Raw genomic sequence first — 12,553 nt, 5'->3', positions numbered from 1 at the left:
AAATCTGCGCTCATTAAGTGGGCCTGGGGGGGTGTTTACCACATCCAAAATAGGTATTTGCCCTCTTCAATGAAACCACACACGATTTTGATGAAACTTGGCCCACAAACTGCACATCTGATGCCCAATGCTGGACTGCCCTTGTGTCCCTTTGTTTATATGTTGAAGGCTCCTGGCACAGGCTATATAGTCCTCATCGAGGCCAGGCCTAAATAAAAGGGCTGCGTCGATAGAAAAGTGAAGAAAGAGAGAACAGTCTACGAGTTTTTGAGGAAGTAAAAAAAAAAAAAAATCTGCTTATTGAAAAGGGGAAGATCATAAATGTTTGAAAAGACGAGAAGGTAAAGAAGAGCCCCAGGGTGTGGCGGTGGTAGGGAATAAACAAACATAATGGGCCACCCTTGATTTGCCAATGGCCACACAATAATCATGAGATGTAGTGGCTTGTCGAGTATTCCGTGGTCTCGCTAATGGCGGAGGAACACAAGCAGCAAGTTCTTGGGAGCAGAAACGTAAGAAATATCTGTAGAAAAGAGAAAGAGCCAACTTTGTGGTGTAATTCGAGCGGGTCGAGTTTTGAGGTCAGATTGAGAGAGTTGATAAGTCGGATTACTTTGGATTCAATTCTGTCCAATAATTATGTGGAGCTAGAACCTCCCCAGATGTGAGAGCAGTTCTCTACACAAGGACGAATCAATCCTTTATATAGTTGAAGAAACTGTTGAGAGGAGAAGAATCTTCGACATCTGAACAGGACTCGTAGTTTCTTCGAGACAGACTTAGCTATTTGTGTAATGTGTGGATTCCAGGATAAATTTGATGTTAGGGTAATACTTGGTAGGTTTATTGTATCATGTGGTGTAAATGTGGAGCTTTCAAAGCAGATTGGAGAGTTGAGAGGGGTTTTCGAGAGAGAGATGTGAAGAAATCGAGTTTCAGAAGCATTGAATTTAACCTGATTAGTGATTACATTTGCCCACGAGGAAATATTGTCCAAATCCAAATTTAAAGAGGTGGCTGTGATCAAATGAGATGGAGATCGGGCAGTTGGGAAAAACGGAGGAATGGAATGTCGAATCATCAGCATACGAGTGCATTTGGTTATTTGTAGAAGAAAGGTCATTGATAAAAAGAAGAGTGTCAGAGACAGGACAGAACCCTGAGGTTCCGCTGTCGATAGTGAAGGAGGAAGATATTGAACCATCAACAATTACAAAGACAGCAAACTACCCATCTTTTTCAAACAGCACGTAATCTATCTATAATTCCAGTAATCTCTGTGTGTATGTGTGTCTGTGACCGCTGTTTCTCGACAACCACGGGTCCGATATACTTGAAACTTGCCAGGTATATTGCTGGGGACCCGAGGATGTGCCTTTTCAAGGTTTCATATTAATCGGACAAGTAGTTACCGAGCTATGGCGATTTAGCCGTTCGCCGTTCGCTTTGGCTTTGCGAATGGACCAAACCATTTCATGTAAATAGAGGGGGGGGGGGGGGGGGTTCTGTGGTCGTTGCGAATGGACCAAACCATTTCATGTAAATAGAGGGGGGGTTCTGTGGTCGTTACTGCCACGTGGTTTCAAAGTTTTTTTTGTTGTTGTTTGCACGCACGTACGGGCACCCACGTACGGGCACGTCCTAGTATTTTAAAAGAGATTATAACATGGGCTTCCCTGTGACTCTACCTGCAGCTGACACCACAGCTCCAATACTTTCCCCTCCCTCATCCCAATCTCTCCCCTGCCTTCCACTCAAAGTTGAGCAACAACGTCATTTCAAATATTTCATCAAAACGGCAAAGAAAGCAAATGGAAAAGTTAAAAGAATGGTGAATTCGCTGAGTGCCATTACCTAGCAGAGTTTCGAGCGCTCCCCAGGTGGCTTAAGCAATCGAGAAAGCACCTCCAAGAAAACTCTTGAGATGCCCAGTGTCCATCAATGTCTGGATTGGACCATGAACTATTTTCTTTAGCAGTCGGAACTGCTTCGAAGGTCAATTCCACAGTTAAAAATTTTAAATTCGGTTCAGGTAAAGAGGTTATTGAGCTTATCGCGTTTTTTTTTGTTTTTTTTGTATACAGAGTCGAGGCTCGTGAAAGAGCTAACATTTATCAAACAAATAAGCAAACAAAGTATATAAAAAGGGGAGCGGACAACAAGATGGGGAGAGAAGGGGAGGAAGCACACAAACACAACATTTGAGAGCAGGGACATCGGGAGATGTTTTTGGAGGGAGAGGGCCTGGGGGGAGGCAGGATAGGAAAAAACGCAAGGACACCAAGGACTTCCAGGAAAGCAGTCAAAAGTCACCTCAAAAAAGTGGATTTGGGGTGAAATTAGCGGGGGTAGAAAAGATCAAGGTTTTGGATTGGGGAAGATTAGCTCTTTCACGAGCCTCGATCTTGTATACAAAAAAAAAAAAAAAAAGGATGGTGGTGAACAGCCGTTTTAAAGACCTGGAGGGAGGAGTGGGATTGAAGTGAGTGAGGGAGTTTGTTCCAGAGGTGGGAGAAAAGACGAGTGAAGGTGAGCAGAGAGTCTTGATTTTGGCAGTTTAACCATAAGAGGGTTGCAGGCAGATCTTGTGCGACCTGCAGGAATATTTGGGGGACAGAGCCCAGAGAGAGCTGGGGGAGCAAGGCCGGAGAGGAGTCGGTAGAAGACGGAAAGACCACCAACCTGCCTGCAGTGATTAAGTGAAAGGCCCTCGGAGATAGCGTCATCGCGGGAGATTCCAATGATTCTGAACGCTTTGGTTTCAACAGCATGAAGACGGGCCAGGTGTGAGGCAGGAGCACCAGCCCAGAGGGGAGAGCAGTACTCCATTGAGCTGCGGATGAAAGCCTTGTATGTGGTGAGGAGCTCAGGTGTGCCAAGGAAGAACTTCGCACGACGGAGGCTGCCCAGTCGGCGACTGGCTTTGGAGGCCAGCTTGGAAATGTGGTTTTCCCAGGAAAGATCATGGCAGATAGTGAGACCCAAAAGCTTGAGTGACAGAACTTCTTGGAGAGGATTATTCAGAAAGTAGATGGGAGGGTTGTCCAGTCGGTCTTTTCGGAGAGACATCGTAAGAGTGTGAGATTTGTCAGGATTGAAAGACATGTTCCACTTGTTTGCCCAGTCTGTGATTTTGTCCAGGTCTGCAGAGAGTGAGGAGGCTGCAGACTGCCGATCTGAGGGATGAGGAATGGAGCGGCAGAGAGTGGAGTCATCAGCAAAGAGATATAGTCTAGTAGGAAGACTAGGTCCCCCTGCACCCCCCGGAGATATACTTCTAATCAGTGTTTCTAGATTGGAAAAAATGTGTAGAAAATGACTAGCTATGGCCCCAAGCTGAAAAAATGTCCCACATACCATTTTTATGCAAATTACTGCTGCAAATTTTATGCAAAATTATGCAAATTTTATGCAAATTTTTGATGAGGAGTAGAGTTGAGGGGTCTTTGAGGGCTTCATCGAGGTGCTCTCGGTTGCAAGACTGGGTCATTCTGAGAAGCACAGCAGGGTCAGAGATCATGATGTTCTCCTCCTCAGTGAATCTCTCCATCAACAGCCTCTCCATTGCCTCACACACTGTTTTGAGGCAAAAGAGGGACTTTGCGTAGGCCTTTCCACTGAGAACACCTTTGAGAGATCCACTTGTTACTAGTTGTGCCTCAAAGAGAATCTCTGCATATCCAGAACCACGCATCTTGTGTCCAGTGAGCATCCCGATGTAGTTCATGGATGTGTGGAAGGGTCCAATCGTTACTACATGACTAGCAAATTCATTTGGCCAGCGCCAGATGATGGGAAGGGCTTTCATGCAGACACCCAGATCAAATGTATTCAGGACCCATCTCTGACCCACCTCAGCAGTTGCTGCCTCGGAACGCTTCAGTAGCTCACGAACAACTGCGTTGTCTGTGATCGGTTGGTGGATAGGCGTGCAGTAGTCGACTGTTGATTTGCTGGGTGGGGGAGAACCAGTTGCAGAGGTGAAACCCCCTAGCCCAGGCACAGGCTGCAGGCCATTGCCATGCCATGCAGGCACCAGGCACAGACCGATCACAGACAACGCAGTTGTTCGTGAGCTACTGAAGCGTTCCGAGGCAGCAACTGCTGAGGTGGGTCAGAGATGGGTCCTGAATACATTTGATCTGGGTGTCTGCATGAAAGCCCTTCCCATCATCTGGCGCTGGCCAAATGAATTTGCTAGTCATGTAGTAACGATTGGACCCTTCCACACATCCATGAACTACATCGGGATGCTCACTGGACACAAGATGCGTGGTTCTGGATATGCAGAGATTCTCTTTGAGGCACAACTAGTAACAAGTGGATCTCTCAAAGGTGTTCTCAGTGGAAAGGCCTACGCAAAGTCCCTCTTTTGCCTCAAAACAGTGTGTGAGGCAATGGAGAGGCTGTTGATGGAGAGATTCACTGAGGAGGAGAACATCATGATCTCTGACCCTGCTGTGCTTCTCAGAATGACCCAGTCTTGCAACCGAGAGCACCTCGATGAAGCCCTCAAAGACCCCTCAACTCTACTCCTCATCAAAAATTTGCATAAAATTTGCATAATTTTGCATAAAATTTGCAGCAGTAATTTGCATAAAAATGGTATGTGGGACACTTTTTCAGCTTGGGGCCATAGCTAGTCATTTTCTACACATTTTTTCCAATCTAGAAACACTGATTAGAAGTATATCTCCGGGGGGTGCAGGGGGACCTAGTCTTCCTACTAGACTAATAGAGAGGATTTTCAAGAGTCAGAGAGATCATTGATGAAGACCAGAAAAAGCACAGGGCCCAGAACACTGCCTTGGGGAACTCCAGCCTGAACAGGAAGAGGAGATGAGAGAAACCCATTCAGGGCCACACGTTGACTACGACTAGAGAGGAAGTCCGCCAGCCATGCGTGGAGATTTCCATGGATACCAAAGGAGGAGAGTTTGGTGAGCAGAGCGGGGTGCCAGACCGTATCGAAGGCACGTGATATGTCGAGGGAGACAGCTCTAATTTCCTGTTTGGCATTGAGGACCTCCATCCATTGTTGACAGCAGAAGCAGCATGTCCAGATTAGAGTGACCTGGTCTGAAACCAAATTGATGATCAGAGATCAAGCCATTGGAGAAGAGGAAAGATTTCATATCCGAAGCAATGATGGATTCCATGACTTTGCTGATAATTGGGAGAAGGCCGATTGGTCTGTAGTTGCTAGGATCTGTTTTTGCACCTTTTTGTGCAAAGCGGTGATGTTGGCTGATTTAATGTTAGATATAATGTTAGATATAAATTGGGTGTGGAAACTAAATAAAGGCAGGACCACTGGCATTTATAAGCATTGTGCTATCTCCAGGAATACAGTGATTCATCGGTATGAAGATCAGCGATATTACCAGTCGTAGTTATGAAGCTTTATTGTACAGAAACGGATCTGTATTGAAGCAAGGCATATTTTAGCTGAGTGGGCAAAATGGTGGAATTAAGACCCCAAGCTGAATGTAGGTTGAGCAAAGGTAAGCCTGTTTCAAGTTTTAGTGTAAATTTTGGCATAAATTATTTTCAAAAGTGTTTTAACACATCCAATTACCCAGTTGTAAGCTTTATTGTCCAGAAACTGACCTGTTTTCAGGCAAGGAATATTTGAGCTGAACGGACAAAATGGTGTAATTAAGACCCCAGGCTAACCAAAGGTAAGCCTGTCTAGTTTTAGTGTAAATTAGCTTCAAAAAGGGTGTTTTTACACCCAAACACTCAGTTTTAATTCATGCTCTCCCTTGGACTTCAGGAAGTATGCATTCAAACTTTGGGGCCGCCAGGTTACGTGGTTTTGGAGTTATGGAGGAGACACACACAAATACACACACACAATATTATAGACTAGCAAAGGTACCTGGCGTCGCCGGGCAATGCAGTCACCTCGTGACAGGAATATGAAGAGGGGGGGGGAGGGGTAGAGAAAGGAGAGACAGGGGTGGGAGAGAGGAGGGGTTGCGGAGAAAAAAAAAAGGGAAAGGTGAGGGTAGTGGGGGTTAGCAAAGAATGATATGTCATGCTTAATGAATGAACACACACACACACACACACACACGGCATTTAATATGGAATTTTTTTTTTGTGGGGGTGAACGTACTTTTCAAGATGACTTGGAACCAAAAGTTCATTCGAATTATGTTGAAATTATTCTAGATTTTGTTAATGTGACCTTTAAAAGAAGCAAAAACCACATTTGACATTTCGAAGTAAATAAATTGATCCTTGAAAGTGATGTAAACTGATATCGAAGTCAATTCACGGACAGTACTGTGTTAAACTTCTGTACGTTTTCCAGAAGCATCTCTTTATTTTGCACATTAGCCAAAAAATTGTTTTAACAAAAACAAAAGTTCAATTACGACTGGGATTACGGACAGTAAAATGACAGTTCAGTACTTCGTGTAACCCCCACGAGCATTCAGGAGAGCACATACACGTTGAGGCATGCTGTTCACGAGATTTGCCAAGGTTTGGACAGGAATCGCCTGCCATGCAGTGACAATAGCCTGCTGCAATTCACGCACAGAGGTGGGCTGCTGGTCCAAGTTGTCGATTTGACGCGTTAATTCTGCCCACAAGTTCTTCACCGGATTCATATCCGGGGACATGGCAGGCCACTCCATATGCTCTACACCATGGTCAGCAAGAAAGTGTTGGATCATGCGAGCACGATGAGGCCGTGCATTGTCATCTTGGAAGACAAAGTTTCCTCGAAAGGCTGCACGAGCAAATGGAAGCAATGTTTCTTCCAGAATGGCCCTGTACTTGAACTGGTTCAGGTTTCCATTCAGAACAACCAGGTCAGTTTTGCCACCTGCATGAAAAGCAGCCCAAACGGTCACCCCACCACCTCCAGCTTGGACTCTTGGCACTATACAATCTTCATTGTAGGCTTCATGCACTTGTCTGCGCACTCGGACGTGGCCATCTTGACGGTAGACCAGAAATCTAGACTCGTCACTGAAGATCACGTGATTCCAGTGTCCTGGCTGCCATTGACGGTGCTCTCTGGCCCACTGCAATCGGCACTGGCGGTGTTGTCTGGTCAGGCGTGGCTTTCTCAGGGGACGCTTGGCCTGATAGCCTGCTTGAACCAGTCATTGGTTGACTAGCCTTCTGGATACAGGCACATTTGTCAGTTGCTGCCACTCAGCCCTAAGCCGATTAGCTGACTTGGTACGGCCATTGCGGACTAACCGGTGCAGCTGGCGATCATCCCTCCCTGTGGTTCTGTGGGGACGTCCTGGCCTCGGTATTGGAGTAGGGACACCCCTCTGAGCATTTCGTTTCAGGATATTTGACACCTGACCTTGAGTGATGCCATACTGCCGAACAATAACACGCTCTTTCATGCCGTAATTTCGTAAAGCCACCACTCCATGACAAACAGCATTGTCGAGTTGACGGACCATCTCCAGAGGAAGCGGCAATAACTTTTGTAGACGTGCAGCAGTTGTTTTCCACTAATACAGAACCAACAACCCTTATATACCCGATTGTGAAGCCAATCGTCAAATGTACCTGCGTACATTTTGTCACGCCACCTGTGATATAATCCTGTTATTGACTTCTTGCTGTGACAGACAATCAGTGACATGGTTCTTTTAACAAAGAAATCACCGAAGCATAAAAGAAACTCACCAGATTGATATACTGAGTTCAGAAAGTAAACCCAAGTCAAGAAAAAATATATATTCCATATTAAATGCCAAGTCTGTAGTATGGATAGGAGGATAAAGAGAAACTTACCTTTATCAAAGGGAGAAAAGCGGGAGTAAAGGATATCAAATATGGTAAAATACCACAAATAAATCACAAAACACCACAGATACACGTCACGGATGAAAGCAAAAAAATTGCACGACGCCAAAATCAGAAGTACAAACCTTGCAGATCACGTGATATTTTCCACGAAAATAAATAATTAATAAACTCGTAAATCATGTGAAATAGAAAATGCTTCAATTTGTCAAAGGAATCAAAGTGCTGATCACATTGCAAAGATGATAAAACAATAAATTAAGTTGAGAGAAACTCAGGAAGCACGTGAGATAATGACAAAGCACACAAAGATTTGAAAATGACTTGAATACGTCACAGATAAGTCACAAAATAGCGCTGCGGATTAGAAGCCTTCACTCAAACTAATCACATGTAAATTACGTTCACAGCATTGATAAATATAGCTTGGGTCTGGATCCAACTTATGTAAAGTAGGGGTGTGGTGAAAATCAAGGTGAGTCCACACAAACTCCAGATCATGAGCTTTAATCCAATTGAATTCAGCAGCATCTATAAAAGAGTAATACACTAATAAGCAAGCGTTCCTCAATCATTAATAAGAGGCAGTGTCATATAAGGCATACTATCTTTCTTACCAACTCAAAGCCGAACAATTGCAGTCATCCCTCTCGCTGCAAACCAACTCTTATAAGCTGCAAGCGGATGAGGAGGGTACTGCATCGGTTAGTAACCACAGTTACATCTCAAGGGGTACTTTTTTTTACAATTAATTATTTATTTATCTTACACCTGAACGGGGAAAAAAATTATAAGACAGAAATATCTGTCACCACCTTTAAGGAGCATACCTGGAAGGTCATGCAAATAAACATTTCTATAAAAAGTTGTAGCACAACAAAAATAATGTCGGGTCTCCGGGCCGGATGCACGTTATGCCACCTCAGGTGTTTTTTGTTTTTTATTTTTGTATACAAAGTCGAGGCCTGTGTAAGAGCAAACACAAAAAACCAGAAACAAAAACGCATAAAACATATAATTCAGGGAGCGGGGGACAAGAAGGGGAGAGAGGAGGAACAAACAAGCACAACAACAATAGAGAACAGGGACATTGGTAGATCTGTGGAAGGAAGAGGGCGGAGGGCACGCGGGATAAAGAAAATGGACACTACGAGAACTTTCAGGAAAGCGAATGGAATTTGAAAAAAGTGGATCTGGGGTGTATTAACGGGGGTAGAAAAGATCATGGTTTTGCATCATGGTTTTACATAAGAGATGGTGGTGAACAGCTGTTTTAAAGACCTGGAGGGAGGAGTGGGATTGAAGAGAGGGAGGAGTGGGATTGAAGAGAGTGAGGGAGTTTGTTCGAGAGGCGGGAGTAAAGAGGAATGAAAGAGTGAAGGTGAGCAGAGGGTCTTGATTTTGGCAGTTTCACCATTTAAGAGGGTTGCTGGCAGATCTTGTGCGACCTGTAGGAATATTTGGGGGACAGGGCACAGACAGAGCTGGGGGAGCAAGGCCGGAGAGGAGTCGGTAGAAGACAAACACCACCAACCTGCCTGCGATGAGAGAGTGAAAGGCCCTCGGAGTTAGCTTCGTCGCGGGAGATATCAATGATTCTAAAAGCAAATTCCAAAAGGGTTAATGACAAATCCACAGGGAAGATTAAATTGACAATGTTCTCCAAAAAGAGACTGGTGGAATTAACAATTCACCTCCTTCTTCCTGCATCAATGTTCCTTGTTAAGATTTATTGGTCTCGTATTGAAGTGCTCACAAACCAACAGACATGATCGGGTTTTGTATTCAACAAAAACACATTTTTACTTGGTAAAATGTAAAGACGGTATTTCGATTTTTCCCGTTAAGTTCAAAAGAGGAAACGGCGATGCAAAACTCCAATGGACGCTACTTCCACACTTACCGACGTAGACAGATGTTCTGCCTGGCGGACATGTGATCACAGTAACGCGCTTGCAAGCTTTTCTACCCAGATAACTTCGACACGAATGTACACGGTTAAGAAATACAACAACAACAACAACAACATGCATTTTAAAGACCATTTTCCCCGCTAGAGCGGGGGTCAGCCTTGCGGTCCCCATGACAATCCTCTCCATTCTGCCCTATCCTCTGCATCTCTCCTTGTTAACCCCCTTGCCCGCATTTCTTCTTCCACCATCTTTAGCCAAGTCTTTCTCGGTCCTCCCCGTCCTCCACCCACCCCCCCCCCCCCACACTCATTTCCATCACTCTTCTCAACCAGTCACCCTCATCCCTCCCCAACACATGACCAAACCATCTCAACCCGCTCCTCTTCACAGCATCAATCACAGGCTCTATTCCCATCATCTTTCGCAATTCATCATCTGTCCTCCTCTCTCTCAACGACACTCCGCACATCCGTCGAACCATTCGCATTTCCACCCTTTCCAATCCTCGTCGCCGCTCCACGTTCACCACCCATGTCTCGCTCCCATAAATCACAACACTTCTCACACATGCAGCATACACCTTTCCCTTCAGCTTCAACGACACTCCCCTCATCATCAGCACGCCACCCAATTCCCGAAACTTCTTCCATGCACATCCCACCCGAGCAACCGCTGCCGAGTCTGATCCACCCTCTCCACCCAGCACGTCTCCGAGGTAGCAAAATCTTTTCACACCTTCCAGCCCCACGCCGTCTCCAAGATCCAACCCAACATCCCCTCCATCTGCAGCTCCCTCCGTACACACCCCACACCGGAATGCAGCTGCCACACCGGTCAACGACCCTCTCAGACCACCACACCCTCGATGAACCCACTCAGCGCCCACCGCACACCGAATGGAGCCCACTCCGACACCCCTCCTACACACAGCACAGGGCCACTTCCCAGCTCCCTCCACCCCACCACACGCTCCACCACTTGCCATCACCTTCGTCTTTCCGATATTCACCTTCAGACCTTTTGTCTCCATACATTCCTTCCACGTGTTCATCTTTTCCTTCAGTTTATCCATACTTTCCGCAATCAACACCAGATCATCTGCATACAACAACTCCCACGGTAAACCCTCCTTTACGTTCTGAGCCAGCACCTCCATCACAGCTACAAATAGTAGTGGACTTAGTACCGACCCCTGATGCACTCCCACCTTCACCTCAAACCCACCACTGTTCCCGTCCTTCGTCCTTACAGCTGTGCGCGCTCTTTTGTACATTGCCATCACTACTCTGATCAACCATTCCTCCACTCCTAACCTCCTCAATGCCCATGTCAATACTTTGCGTGGAACCCGATCGAATGCTTTCTCCAGATCAACAAACCCAAGAAAAAACTTCCTCCTCTTCTCCATGTACTTCTCCTGCAACTGCCTCACAATGAAAAGCACGTCTGTCGTTCCTCTTCCTGGCATGAATCCAAACTGTATTTTGTCGATCTTCACTTTCTTCCTTATCCTCCTCTCCAACACCCTTTCCAATATCTTCATTCCATGCTCCAATAACTTTATCGCTCGGTACGAGCCACACTCCAGAGGGTCACCTTTCCCCTTGTATAGAGGGACGAGGGTACTTAGTTCCCAATCCACTGGAATGCGGCCTTCTTTCACCACCAGATTACAGATCTCTGTCATTCTCTTCACACCCCAACTTCCTGCTGCCTTCAACATATCTCCCACAACTCCCGTCGGCCCTCCCACTTTTCTACCCTTCATTGCTTTTATCGCTTCCTCAACTTCCTTCTCAGTTATCTTCTCTGCCGGTCCTAAAACTGGGTTACTCTCTATGTTGCCATCCCATTCATTCTCTGTATTCAACAGCATTTCCATATATATTTTCCATCTTCCTTTAATTCCATCTGGGTCGACAACGATTTGTCCCACTTCATCCTTCAAGCAACTCACCCCCATCACATCACACCTCTCTTTCGCTATCTGCTTTGCAATCCTGAATACTGCTTTCTGACCCTCTTCCGAATCCAAGCGTTCTCCGAACATTTTCCTACATGCCTCCTGCGCCTTTGCTACCTCTTTCTTTGCAGCCTTCCTGGCTGCCTTTTAACTTTCATGCTCTGCTGTTTCTGCTCCCGTACCCTTCGCCTTCTGCCACTCCTTGAACTTCTTCCTCTTCTCGTCAATCCTCCCTCCAACTTCATCATCCCACCACCATGTTTCCGAGTGCCTCTGTGGTCCTTTTGTCCATCCACACACCTCACCAACGGCTCCCAACAGACTAGCTTTCATTGACATTCAACCACTTTCAAGCTCAACCACATCATCCTCGACCCTACTCAGCCTCTCTTTAAATGCCTCCCTTACTGTCACCTCTTTCAACCTCCACACCTTCATTCTCGGTTGGTACTTCACCCGCCGAGGTCTCCTCGCACCTTTCACCCTTACGTCGCAGACAACCAAGTGGTGCTGTGAAACAGCCTCCTCCCCTGGGATCACCTTTGTGTCCCGGAGGTGCCCCCTATCTCGCCTACGCACCATCAGGTAGTCAACGGTTGTCGTCGACCCACCTGACGTGTATGTAACCAGCTTATTATCCTCTTTCTGAAACTGAGTATCACAAATCAACAAATCAGCTCCATCAGCAAACTCCAAAATCCTTTCACCTTCTCCATTTCTCACACCATATCCGCAACCCCCATGAACTCCGTCAAAACCATCCATACTCCTTCCCACATGTCCATTTAGGTCTCCTCCTACCACAACAACCCCCCCATCCTTCACGTCCTCCATCAGCTTCTCTATCGCACACCAGAACCCGTCCCTCTCCTCATCGCCTCGACCAACCCGC

Source organism: Myxine glutinosa, chromosome 10, assembly GCF_964187855.1.
Source record: "Myxine glutinosa chromosome 10, kmMyxGlut1.1, whole genome shotgun sequence".
Lineage (NCBI taxonomy): Eukaryota > Metazoa > Chordata > Myxini > Myxiniformes > Myxinidae > Myxine > Myxine glutinosa.
Note: the sequence above shows the minus strand (reverse complement) of the source record.